The sequence below is a fragment of the Perissodus microlepis genome, chromosome 11, assembly GCF_051167445.1.
Source record: "Perissodus microlepis isolate ML-2025 ecotype Zambia chromosome 11, ASM5116744v1, whole genome shotgun sequence".
NCBI lineage: Eukaryota > Metazoa > Chordata > Actinopteri > Cichliformes > Cichlidae > Perissodus > Perissodus microlepis.
Genome location: NC_140471.1, coordinates 140,560 through 153,874, shown reverse-complemented (window position 1 = coordinate 153,874; position 13,315 = coordinate 140,560). Strand labels below are relative to the sequence as shown.

General features: G+C 43.5%; 1 protein-coding gene across 1 annotated transcript in view; it reads right to left on the bottom strand.

Moving 5' to 3' along the window:
• Positions 1-13,315, bottom strand: part of LOC146376991 (protein NLRC3-like) — a 414,853-nt gene that overhangs the window by 284,489 nt on the left and 117,049 nt on the right. The gene's annotated exons all lie outside the window — the stretch shown is intronic.

Genomic DNA, 13,315 nt, shown 5'->3' with positions numbered 1-13,315 from the left:
GCAGGACTGAAACACATCCAAGCTCACAGCTGTCACCACGGTAACAGCACCGTCCATCCACAGGTGAGGGGAGGAGCAAAAAGAGGGACTTTCACCATTTTATACTAAAAACACTCAACTAATGTTTCTAATATGAAAACAAATAAGCCCACATTAATGTGAGTGTTACAACCCGGCTCTGCTAGGTGACAGCGGACGTAACATAAATTAGCCCAGAGACCAGGAGGTTAGATAAAAAGAAAAACATAAGGTTTATTAACACAACTGAAAACCGTTAGTGAAACAACTCACTAGGCAATAGAGTGATTTTAGACAAACATAACAAACAACTCAAGTAACACTCATAACACCAGTAGAACACTACTCATCTACATCTCACAGGAGGCAACTCAAAACAAAGGCTCAAATGGCAGCAGTACAAAGGCAAAGGCAAAGGCAAAGGCAGGAGGAGACAGTCTACACAGTCTGTTCAAATCAACAAGTCCCTCGACGAATGAAGAATCCTCAGCCATTTATATTCTCAGGTAATTGTAGGCAGCTGTGTCATTGGTCTGTCGTACTCAAGGCTCCTGCAGCAGCCAATGGTGTGAGTGGTCTGGCACACTCTGATCTGCATGAAGTTGGGGCGGGCATAGGTCCGGGCCAGCCAATCCCCCGTGAGTCCTGGAACACTTTGATTTCCATAGAGGAAGGCGGGGCCACCTGAGGCCAGCGGCCGTAACACCCCTCCCCTTAAAATACCAACTTTGTTGGGCAGAAGCAGACATTACAGAGTGTGCACACAAAAACAAAGAACAAACACAGCAAAACATGTTTACAAGCAGGACAGACCATCAGCTAAAACATTTTCAGACCCCTTTTTATGGTGAATACTTAAGTTGTACTCCTGCAACAACAGAGCCCAGCGCATAAGGCGCTGGTTATGATTAAACATGCGAGCAAGGAACACGAGTGGGTTGTGGTCGGTGTACACAACAAGAGGTAACATGCTGGACCCCAGGTATACGTGAAAGTGCTGAAGAGCCAACAACAAGGCCAGGGTCTCCTTTTCAATGGTGGAGTAGTTTAACTGATTTGTATTGAACTTGCGGGAAAAGTAACAAACGGGGTGGTTCAAACCCTGCAAGTCTTCTTGCAACAGCACTGCCCCAGCCCCGACAGCACTGGCATCAACCTCAAGTTTGAATGGTCGCGTCAAATCAGGTGCAGCTAACACAGGAGTGTGGCAGAGGAGGGCTTTCGCACTCTCAAAAGCATCTTGACACTCACTTGACCATATAAACTCAACCTTTGGGCTGAGTAGGTCAGTCAATGGCTTGACTACAGAGGAGAAATTCTTACAAAAGTTTCTGTAGTAGCCCACCATCCCTAGAAACCTACGCAACTCACGCCTGGTGGTAGGTGTGGGAAACTCTTTAATCACTGCCATTTATTAAATAATAATAATAATAATAATGATTTCCTCCTGATCTCATTTCCATAGCAGAGAAAACTGTGGTGGATCTTGAGGTGGAGGGTGTGGTCTATGGCTCAGGTGTAGAGTGAGGGTGGGGTCCTGTGTGCACCACAGCAGCATGCTGGGACTGCTGAGGGTGGAGGAGGGAGTGATGATGACACCAGAGCTGCAGCAAAGCAGTCAGCAGCACAGAGACAAGTGAATACACAGTCTATTCATCTTTGCATAGATACAATATACAGCACAATATTGAATGACAGAGACACGCTGTGTGAGCTTCCACAGATACACTGACGTCAGTATCCAGAGTCCTCCTGCTGCTCCCCCCTCAGAGCCCCGTGATCAGCACCAACACATTCAGTTAGATGACAGAGTCCAGCTACAGCTAGAATCAGCTCCCCTCTGTGAACAACAGCACAGCGTCAGTGTTTCACACTCAGTGAAAGGAGAAAACAGCAGAAGAACACCATGTGTGCTACGTTTCCCAGGACACACTACAAACTGCACAAATACAGAGCAGCACGTGGAAGGACCTGGGGCTGCATTTAAAGAGAAAAGACAGCATGATGTCATGTATGGACAGGTGGAAGGAACCAAGTCCTCAGCTGAAACACTCGTGTTTGTCCACAGACAGGAAACACAGCAGGAAACTTTCTCAAAGAAGTGAAGCTCATGGATAACACACTTCCTGTCAGTCAGAATGAGGCTGGAGCCAAACACAGAAAGGTGTTTTTGTCCAGATGAGCCCAGAGAAGAAACACGAGTGTTCACAGACATCAGAAGCTCAGAGAGGTGAAACATGAGGTTGGAGTCCTCGTCAGCATCCAGAAGAGCTGCTGTGAAACCCTGAGTACTCATGACAGACTCTGATGGCACAAACACATCATGATTCAAACATAAAGACAAACATGGAGCTCCTGATCCTCCTGCATGAGAACAAGCTGACATGAGCGTTGTGTCTGAGAGTGTCTCCCTGTCACAGTGACAATAACCCAGCTGCTGCTCACAGTCATTAAACTGACCTGAGGTCAGCTGCTAGGACGTCTCTGTGCTCCTTACATGCAGGGCGTGGATTCCAGAATATGCAGCGTGGGTACAACCACTGCAAAACCTAATCTATGGAAAAGATCCTGCTTTAAAAGATAAAATACATTGGACACCAGAAGCAGAAGGAGCATTTACTACACTAAAACTCCAATGCTCCAAACTAACGTTGTGCTTGCATTACCAGATTATGACAAACCATTCTACTTAAATGTAGACGGAACACAGGGACACATGAAAGCAGTATTAACACAATCATTTGGAGAAAAACAAAGGCCACTAGCTTTCTATTCAAGCAAACTCGATTCAGTGGCCTCAGGAATGCCCACCTGTGTACAAGCATGTGCAGCAGCTGCAGAGGCAGTGCAAAAATCTGCTGACATAGTTTTAGGACACACTCTGACTGTTAGAGTACCACATGCAGTAACTTCTATAATGCTACAAGCACATTTGCCTTTCTTAACACACGCGAGACAACTCTCCTATGTTGGCATACTGCTTTCACAGTCCCACATCAACATAGTGAGATGTGGACCTTTAAATCCTAGCACATTGTTGCCAACACCCACAGAGGGAAAAGCACATTACTGCGTGGAGAAATTAGAAGAGGAAACTAAACCACGTGCTGACATTTACAGTACACCACAAGAAGGTTTCATTGACATCTTTGTTGATGGTTCAGCATCAAAAAATGCACTAGGCCGTAACTGTGTAGGATATGCAGTAACCACACCAGACACTATAGTGGAAGCAAGAGCCTTGCCACACACGCATTCAGCTCAGAGTGCAGAACTAACTGCTGTAATCAGAGCATGTGAAATACATGAAGGACAGGACATTAACATCCACACAGACAGCCAGTATGTATTTGCAGCAGTTCACCACTTTGCAAAAATATGGGATAACAGAGGGATGGTGACCTCCTCTGGAAACCCAGTTCAGCATGCAGATTTGCTGAAGCAACTGTTAAAAACAGTACAACTGCTGCGACATCTAGCAATTTGCAAATGTGCAGCACATCAGAAGGATGACTCTGAAATTACAAAGGGAAACAATTTTGCTGACAAAGCTGCAAAAGCAGCGGCCATAGCAACCACAGTCTTACTAACAACTCATGAAAATCACACCATTCCACTGTCTGTACTGCAGGATGAACAAAAAGCAGCATCATCAAAAGAACAAAAACAATGGCTTAAACACGGAGCAGTACTAGACACTGGTGACATAATGAAAATAGCAGGAAAACCCATTCTTCTGTTGCGAAATCAGTTCTACCCCGGTTCTTTTTTATTCCTCGAGCATCCAGAGACGGCACCGGAACTCAGTAGTCATTTCACAAAATCTTTATTCATCTTTATTCATCTTCATTTAAGCATGCACTTCTAGAAGGGACGACGAGGCCGATGTCCCTCTGCAAAATCTTCACCCCTTTGTTAGTTACAGCCAGCTTTATAGAGGCGACCCCATCATAACCCCCCCCCCCCCCACGGTGTGCTGCAAACTCTGTGTCTGTGTCTATGTGCACGAGCACGTGAGTGCCTACATGTGCGTGTTCCCGCGTGTCTATGTGAGTGCTCGTGAGTGACTGTGTACGCATACCTGTGTGTATGTGTGTGCATGTGAGTGAGTGTGCGCGACAGTTAAAACACTGTGGGTGTAGGTGACTCCCTAGAGGTCATAAAAACCCATCTCCCTTCCAGACCACAGTTATCCAGTTACAAATGTTGAGACCCCACCCAGGTATCCTCTGGGGAATTTCCACTCAGCATTAACTCACAGTTCAACTGGGGGAGGGGTCTCCTACAATCTACTCCTAAGTTCATGACACAGTCAGGCCTTTATTACATTGAGGGCAGTGTCAGCGTCTCTACAATAATTCTACATTCTATGTTAACACATTTCTAAACTCTAAATAAGCTAAACATTTCTACAAGTCCCCCTTTTTATCTGCCCTAAGGCAGATAAAACTACACTAAATCTCTCACCATAATGTTTTCATACTGTGACTCCCCATTTCCCAAAAGTGGCATCATGGTGTCGGCCTTTGTATCAGATTCTCCCACGAACAAGGCTCTGATACAAGGCACACAACGACACCCACATGTCGCTAATATTGCATTAAAAACAGACAAAGAAACCATAATTGACATAATGAAACCTTTCCATTGCCCAAAGACAGAGGTCATCCATGCTTCCAGCGGGTTATCCACTCCCGAATGTTCATACATTGTGGTGGACAACGTCTTTAGGCCTTCCAGAACTCGGGTCACAGAGCCGTCGGGAGCTGTGTTATTTGGAATAAAAGTACAATACATATCCCCAAACATCGCGCAAACGCCCCTTTTTCTCCCAACAACATATCTAACGCCATCCGATTTTGTACTGCCATTAAAGATGTTGGACCCAACTGTTCAGCAAGCCCTTACATTTAATGACAGTACAAAGATCAAATGTATATGAGATTGTGGACCCTTTAACATAGTCCAACTCTATACCGCCATAATAATCAAAACACTCATCTGATTTACCTGTTTCACTACGTTTGGTTCGCTTCACCGTGGCCTGTGATGGTGGAGTCACTGGAATGGATTCAGGTCTGTCTCTGGGCAATTCACTTATAAGAAAAATCACAGTTACAATAACAACAGTCACACCTAACACTACCGTTTCTCTCCAATTCCTCCTCAACCAGCCTAGAGATATTGACATGAGTTAAATGTAGATAAAAGGCTCGTCTGTTTACATCTCTCCCTCACAGAAGGCTTCTCTGCAGAGCATTAGAACTGCATGGCAAAGTGACACACCTTAGGTGATCTTCATCCTTGGGAAAAGTGGTGTCAACTATTTCCCAGTCTCCTAGTATTTGTGCCTCACACAGAATCACAATTCCATCGCTGGACTTCCTCTGCGCTGTCACTTTTGGAGCTTGGCACTAAAAACGTTAATCAGCAGTTAAAAGTTAAGCTTGTTTAACTCCCAGCTCCACCTGGACCCTGTATCCTGGAAGGCAAATCTGTTAAATCAAACTTCACATTTGCACTTAACTGTAGATCATAAGAGTGATAAAGTATTCAGCTTAAAACACAAGTATCATGGCCAGGTTTTCTCCAATCACTAAATCACTATTATTGCCATAGTTTGCCCCAAATCATGAATCATCCCAATTTATTCCACAATTTAATCTGTGACTTCCCTTAAGCAATGTCACTCCACCCATTTTGTCACTATGAGCTCAATAGTGGCCAGCTAATGAGCCCATATTCAACTATTCCATAAACACTGCATCTCTTATTTGTTTTCTCATGTCACTTGTATGTTTTCTGCTGAATCCTCTACATGCACTCTTAGAAAAAACAAACATTAGGAGCACACATGGACTATCCTGGTGGTCAAGCGCAGGTCGACAGGTTCCAGAGGTGCCGTAAAAGGCCATAAAGTTAGCCATCCATAGCTGTAAAAAGAGTGACACTGTTTTCAACACAGTATATGTCTCACACTATATTCACTTCTCCCCTGTAATAGTCAACATTTTCCCAAGAACACAGTGTAATAGCATAATCAACATATAGCCTGTAAACACAGTTCCCTGCACACATAAACCCAGTAATCCTGTAGTAGAAAGAACATTAACCATTAGTGTGTCCTGCTGTAACTCACATAATCAAACACATGATTAACCCTCTGCTGTAGAAAAGAAATGTAAATGTTAGCGCTGCGCAGGTGTATACACACTTTCTCACAGTAACTTCTGTGAGCAACATAAGCCCATGAATAACACCCCTGGTCGATTCACAAACACAGAAAGTGGCATTTAAGAGTTAAATCGGTACGACCAAAGCTCACGCAACCTCAGATGTTGCTGTCATCTTTCTGCTCCTGTAAAAAGAAAGACACATAAATTCATCCACCCTTTTGTCCTGTCTAGGTGGAGGTTAACCTTGAGTCGTGGTCAAGTCTTGTCAGCTTTTACCAGTCAGGCAGTTTGTTTTTATTTCCATTCATTCATTCATCCATTCTTTCTTTCTTTGCTGATAGTGGAAACTATCATTGCATTTGATCTCCACCCTCAGCAAAATGACGTCATTTCAAAAAGAAAAAGAAGAACTTTATATCGGATTACCTCGCTGAATCCTTTTTAGGCAGGGACTCTCATTTTCTAATTGGCCCAAATAAGTGGCTTTCTCCAGAGCCCATTTTAATGTGGAGAAACTCACTTGCAACAATTTTCTTGACGACGTGTAGCACTTTTAATTCCCGATGTGCAGATCTGCTTAAAGAAAAGAAATTCACAAACAGAAATCAGTGCACTGTTCAAAAAATAAAAATAAAATGAAAAATAACAGATAAAACTGAAAAACAAAAGTAAATAAAAATACAGAAGCCCGGTCTTAGGACTTGTTACAGAATATTCTTTCTCTTATAGGTGAAAAAACACCAAATCTAAAACTTGGTGCCATGGTAAAACCTTCCCCATACTTCAAAAACAAAAACAAAACAAAACAAAAGCAAAACATCTGCTAGTTTCACTCATTTAAACTCTGGCTGTAGGATTCTGTTCACCCCTGCTATCATGTTCCCCAAAATAATACTAATTCAGTCGTCTATGTATCAGTTCTCAACCCACTCAATAAACCAGACAGGATGATAGTAACAGTATTGCGTACTTAAAATTGTGTTTGATCCTAATGAGCTTCATTACATGTGTGTGTGTGTGTGTTTATGTTAGTAAGGTTAATACATTTTCTATTTCTATGTATCCTTTTATGTACCTTCCCCCTTTTTTCTGAAACAAAACTCCGTTCACTCCAAATTTTGTTCCAGAAACATCTAAATGAAAAACTCTGTCATAGTCAGGCACAGCTAAACCCCAAATGCTTGCAGATTACCATAGGCAATCACACTGAGTGTTGTTAACCCCTTCTACAAATACCCTCTTTTAATGTGTGCCACTTTATGTATGATTTTGTGTTATCTCTAGTGCATATCATGTGCATGTGTGGTGTGTCACCTTTCCATTTTTTTCTAACGGTACTCTTGCATACCTCAGTGCTTGTCTTCCTCCCCCTTTTGTGGTGGTCTGGACACTGTGTCAATCCTCCACTTCCAGGCAGTCGTCTGTCTCCCTGGATTCCCTAACCCAATTTGATTTCCCCACACTAAAACAGCCGCCTCAGTCCTCTTCTGCTCCTTTCTCTCCCACTTTTCAGTCCAATGGCAGTCAGTTTTCTTCAGCTTTGTCCCGTGTATCTCTGTCCAACTGTCTTTTTCATTGCCATCTCGCTCCAAACATGGCAAATGTCAAACTCAGACAGTCTTCTCAAAGGTCCTTCACACACAGTGAGGTTGCAGCTTGCTGGAAACGCATCTCCATCCATCCAATCCAGATGGTGGATCTTCTCTTTCTGATGTCGTTTGCCCATAGCGCTGCTGGACCTCTCTGCTCAGAACTCTGGTATTGTCTCTTGGACTGCTGTCCACTGTTGATGTTCAAGGCTGTGCCTCTGGAACTGCACTCTGTGTCTTCAGGGAGAGATTAGTTTCCTTGGAGCTTGCTTTTTCAGGATGAGGACAGTAAGCTGCAAAACAATTCAGCCAAAAATTCAGGCTGGGTGTTTCTGTTTTTTTTTTCTAATGATTTTCACCTATAATTTTCTTCCGACTGCTGCCCATGGAGAATTGATCCAGGTCCGTTCCCCACCTGTAATCGACAGACTGAGAGACTTTCATTATTCACTGTGACTGCCTATATTTTCATCACTCCTAAAGCAACACATCTCTACTTATTTTGTTTTGAACTCTACTGACTTTAAACCCCAAAAATGAAATTTTTATTTGGTCTTAACCGCAAACACAAAAATTTCTTGATGTTGTTGTTAATTATTTTCATCCACCACACTCCAAATTATGTTTTCCTTTGTGTACAGCAGGGGAAGAAGGTGACCCGTAGAATAACTGCTTCCCCCAGTTGGAGACAATTTCCCACTGACACTTCCACATTTTTATTAGGGCCTGAGCACTAAAAGTGCGAAGGCCCTATTGTATCTGCTCCGTTTATTATTATTATTATTACGGAAAATGAATTGGCTTTTTGAGGGCCTAAACATACTCAAAAACTCATGAAATTTTGCACACGCGTCAGGTCTGGTGAAAATTGACGTATTTCAATGTCCTCAGACATGTCCAGGGAAAATTGGCTCAGTAGCGCCACCTAGAAAAATGAAAAACACGAGCCCCCGAGATGGGTATGACCTACATGTATGAAAGTTGGCACACATATCTAACATTGAGGGACGCACATAAAAGTCTATTATGGCCATGTCCTAAACCCAACAGGAAGTCCGACATTTGGAAGTGAATGTGACATTTTGGCTCTAATTTTGCCATTTCCATGCCTCAAACTTTTGCGAACTCCTCCTTGAGGTTTGAATGTATGAGCTTCATCTTTGGTCAGTGCCAACTACACACCTGGGCCATGTTAAATTGCGGAGCTTTTGAGTTTTCACAATACCATGAGGCCGTGTCGCCACGGCGAATTTCGATGACTCACCATGAAAATCTTATTGCCTCTCATTCTGTCATACATTTTCCGATCTGGACCAAAGAGCACACATATAACAGGAACCCTAACCCTAACCCAGAACAGGAAATGTCATGTTTTACACTTTGGGGTACAGTATAGTGATGGGTGACATCTGCAGCCTCAAATTTCTCCAGGAAAGCCTTAAGGAGTTGGTCTTGGGTTACAGTGAAAACTGTGACTTTTCGCAAAAGGGTGTGATCCCAGCAGCATGGCGAACTTTGATGTCTCGCCATGAAGAAACAAATTAGTATAACTCAATGAAATCCAGTCTGATCAGAACCAGACTTTACAGGCATGATGTCAGACCCGCACTGAACAGATTGATGTGCCCATTGTCAAGAATACGCAGAGCGCCACCTAGTGGCAACAGGAAATGTAATGTCTTTCATTTTGTTGTACTGATTTTCAGAGGTTCATCGTGGCCACCTCAAAAGCGGTGAATATCACCATCAGTGCCTCATGATGCTTCAGTGAGAAAATTGTGACTTTAAACTGAGCAGCGCACCCTAGTGGCAATGCGGTTCACCATGAAAAATGAAGTGGCTTTTGAGGGGCTTGGAAAGTTTAAAAAGTCTTGAAATTTGGCGCACACCTCCAATGTGATGAAGGCTTTGTTGTTTTTTGATCATTTTCATTGAATAGCGCGAAATGGCTCCACAGCGCCCCCTACAAAATTTCAAATCATCAGCCCCTGCTCTGTGTTTTATCTATGAGTCTGAAACCTGGTAAGATTATGGAAGATATTAAGATGTACAAAAAAGTCTCTTGGAGCAATATCCCAAATCCAACAGGAAGTCAGCCATTTTAAAATTGATGTGTAATTTTGGCGACATTTTCCCCTCTTTTCAGGCACCGTACTTTGACGAACTCCTCCAAGGGATTTCATCAGATTGATGCGATCTCCAGTGCGTGGAATCTAAAGACCTTTGTGATGTTAAATTGCGAAGCTTTTTACGTTCAAGGAAACGGGGTGGTCATTGCGGCACGTGGAGTTTCAATCACTCGCCAAAAAGCAGTAATCTGCTGTCACTCAAAAACACAATGTCCAATCTCTCCCAAAGGTCGCAGGCATGATGAGACTCGAACTCGAAAAGTGCGAAGGCCCTATTGTATCTGCTCCGTTTATTATTATTATTATTAGGGCCCGAGCACCGAGAGAGCGAAGGCCCTATTGTATCTGCTCTGTTTCTTATTAGGGCCCGAGCACCGAGAGTGCGAAGGCCCTATTGTATCTGCTCCGTTTCTTCTTATTATTATTAGGGCCCGAGCACCGAGAGTGCGAAGGCCCTATTGTATCTGCTCCGTTTCTTCTTATTATTATTAGGGCCCGAGCACTGAGAGTGCGAAGGCCCTATTGTATCTGCTCCGTTTCTTCTTCTTATTATTATTATTATTAGGGCCCGAGCACTAAAAGTGCGAAGGCCCTATTGTATCTGCTCTGTTTATTAGGGCCCGAGCACCGAGAGTGCGAAGGCCCTATTGTATCTGCTCCGTTTCTTCTTCTTCTTATTATTCTTCTTATTATTATTATTAGGGCCCGAGCACTGAGAGTGCGAAGGCCCTATTGTATCTGCTCCGTTTCTTCTTCTTATTATTATTATTAGGGCCCGAGCACTGACAGTGCGAAGGCCCTATTGTATCTGCTCCGTTTATTATTATTAGGGCCCGAGCACTGACAGTGCGAAGGCCCTATTGTATCTGCTCCGTTTATTATTATTAGGGCCCGAGCACTGACAGTGCGAAGGCCCTATTGTATCTGCTCTGTTTATTAGGGCCCGAGCACCGAGAGTGCGAAGGCCCTATTGTATCTGCTCCGTTTCTTCTTATTATTATTAGGGCCCGAGCACTAAAAGTGCGAAGGCCCTATTGTATCTGCTCTGTTTATTTATTAGGGCCCGAGCACTGACAGTGCGAAGGCCCTATTGTATCTGCTCTGTTTATTATTATTATTATTATTATTTCGGCAAATGAATTGGCCTTTTGAGGGCCTAAACATGCTCAAAAACTCATGAAATTTTGCACACGCGTCAGGTCTGGTGAAAAATTTTGTATTTTAATGGTTTTACATATGAGCACTGGGAAATGGCTCTAGAGCGCCACCTATGCCTTGTTAAATGCAGCCCTACGACCACATCAGTTGAGCTACATGTATGAAATTTGGCACAAATGTGTATCATGCCAAGACGAACAAAAAAGTCTCTGGGCCCATTGACGCAAACCCAACAGGAAGTCCGCCATTTGGACGTGAAGGTGACATTTTGGCTCTAATTTTGCCATTTCCATGCCTCGAACTTTTTCGAACTCCTCCTTGGGATTTGATCATACAAGCTTCATCTTTGGTCAGTGTCAACTACACACCTGGGCCATGTTAAATTGCGGAGCTTTTGAGTTTTCACAATACGGTGAGGCCGTGGCACCACGGCGAATTTTGATGACTCGCCATGAAAATCTTATTGCCTCTCATTCTGTCATACATTGTCCGATCTGGACCAAAGAGCACACATATGATAAGGCTCCACCCCTGAACACATTTCAACTGCCATATTTGACATAAGGGACAGCGCCACTTAGTGGGAACAGGAAATGTCATGTTTTACACTTTGGGATACAGTATTGTGATGGGTGACATCTGCAGCCTCAAATTTCTCCAGGAAAGCCTTAAGGAGTTGGTCTTGGGTTACAGTGAAAACTGTGACTTTTCGCAAAAGGGTGTGATCCCAGCAGCATGGCGAACTTTGATGTCTCGCCATGAAGAAACAAATTAGTATAACTCAATGAAATCCAGTCTGATCAGAACCAGACTTTACAGGCATGATGTCAGACCCGCACTGAACAGATTGATGTGCCCATTGTCAAGAATACGCAGAGCGCCACCTAGTGGCAACAGGAAATGTCATGTCTTTCACTTTGTTGTACTGATTTTCACAGGTTCATTGTAGACACCTCAAAAGCGGTGAATATTAACATGGGTCCCTCGTGATGCTTCAGTGCGAAAATTGTGACTTTAAACTGAACGGCGCACCCTGGTGGCAGCGCAGTTCACCATGAAAGATGAAGTGGCTTTTGAGAGGCTTGGAAAGTTTATATAGGCTTTAAATTTGGCCCACACCTCCAATGTGATGAACGCTTTGTTGTTATGTAACCATTTTCCTTGAATAGCGCAAAATGGCTCCACAGCGCCCCCTACAAAATTTCAAAACCACAGCCCCTGCTCTGTGTTTTATCTATGAGTCTGAAACCTGGTAAGCTTATAGGAGATATCAAGATGTACAAAAAAGTCTCTTGGAGCAATATCCCAAATCCAACAGGAAGTCAGCCATTTTAAAATGAATGTGTAATTTTGGCGACATTTTCCCCTCTTTTCAGGCACCGTACTTTGACGAACTCCTCCAAGGGATTTCATCAGATTGATGCGATCTCCAGTGTGTGGAAACTTAAGACCTTTGTGATGTTAAATTGCGAAGCTTTTTACATTCAGGGAAACGGGGTGGTCATGGCGGCACGTGGTTTCAGTCACTCGCCAAAAAGCAGTAATCTGCTGTCACTCAAAAACACAATGTTCAATCTCTCCCAAAGGTCATAGGCGTGATGAGACTCGAGCTCGGAAATGTTTGTTATGCCATTTGTCATTAATGGTTAGAGCGCCACCTAGTGGGACGACTAACTAATCATGATTGAACGAGGTGAAATGTTAGCTGGTGGTTAAATGCATGAATTCCATCAATGTGACATCAGATCGGACGTGCTGGTTTCAGGTGTTGGGCGTGGCTCGACGCGCCGGGGGTGCGAGGGCCCTCATAACGCTGCTTGCAGCTTTAATTATTATTATTTCGGCAAATGAATCGGCCTTTTGAGGGCCTAAACATGCTCAAAAACTCATGAAATTTTGCACACGCGTCAGGTCTGGTGAAAATTTACGTATTTTAATGTTCTCAGACATGGCCAGGGAAAATTGGCTCAGTAGCGCCACCTAGAAAAATCTAAAACGCGAGCCCCCGGTGTGGGTATGACCTACATGTTTGAAAGTCGGTACACATATATAACGTTCAGAGTCGAACAAAAAAGTCTATTATGGCCATGTCCTAAACCCAACAGGAAGTCCGCCATTTTGGATTGAAGGTGACATTTTGGCTCTGATTTTACCGTTTCCATGCCTTGTACTTTAACGAACTCCTCCTTGGGATTTGGTCCTATAAACTTCAAATTTGGACAGTGCCAACTACACACCTGGGCCA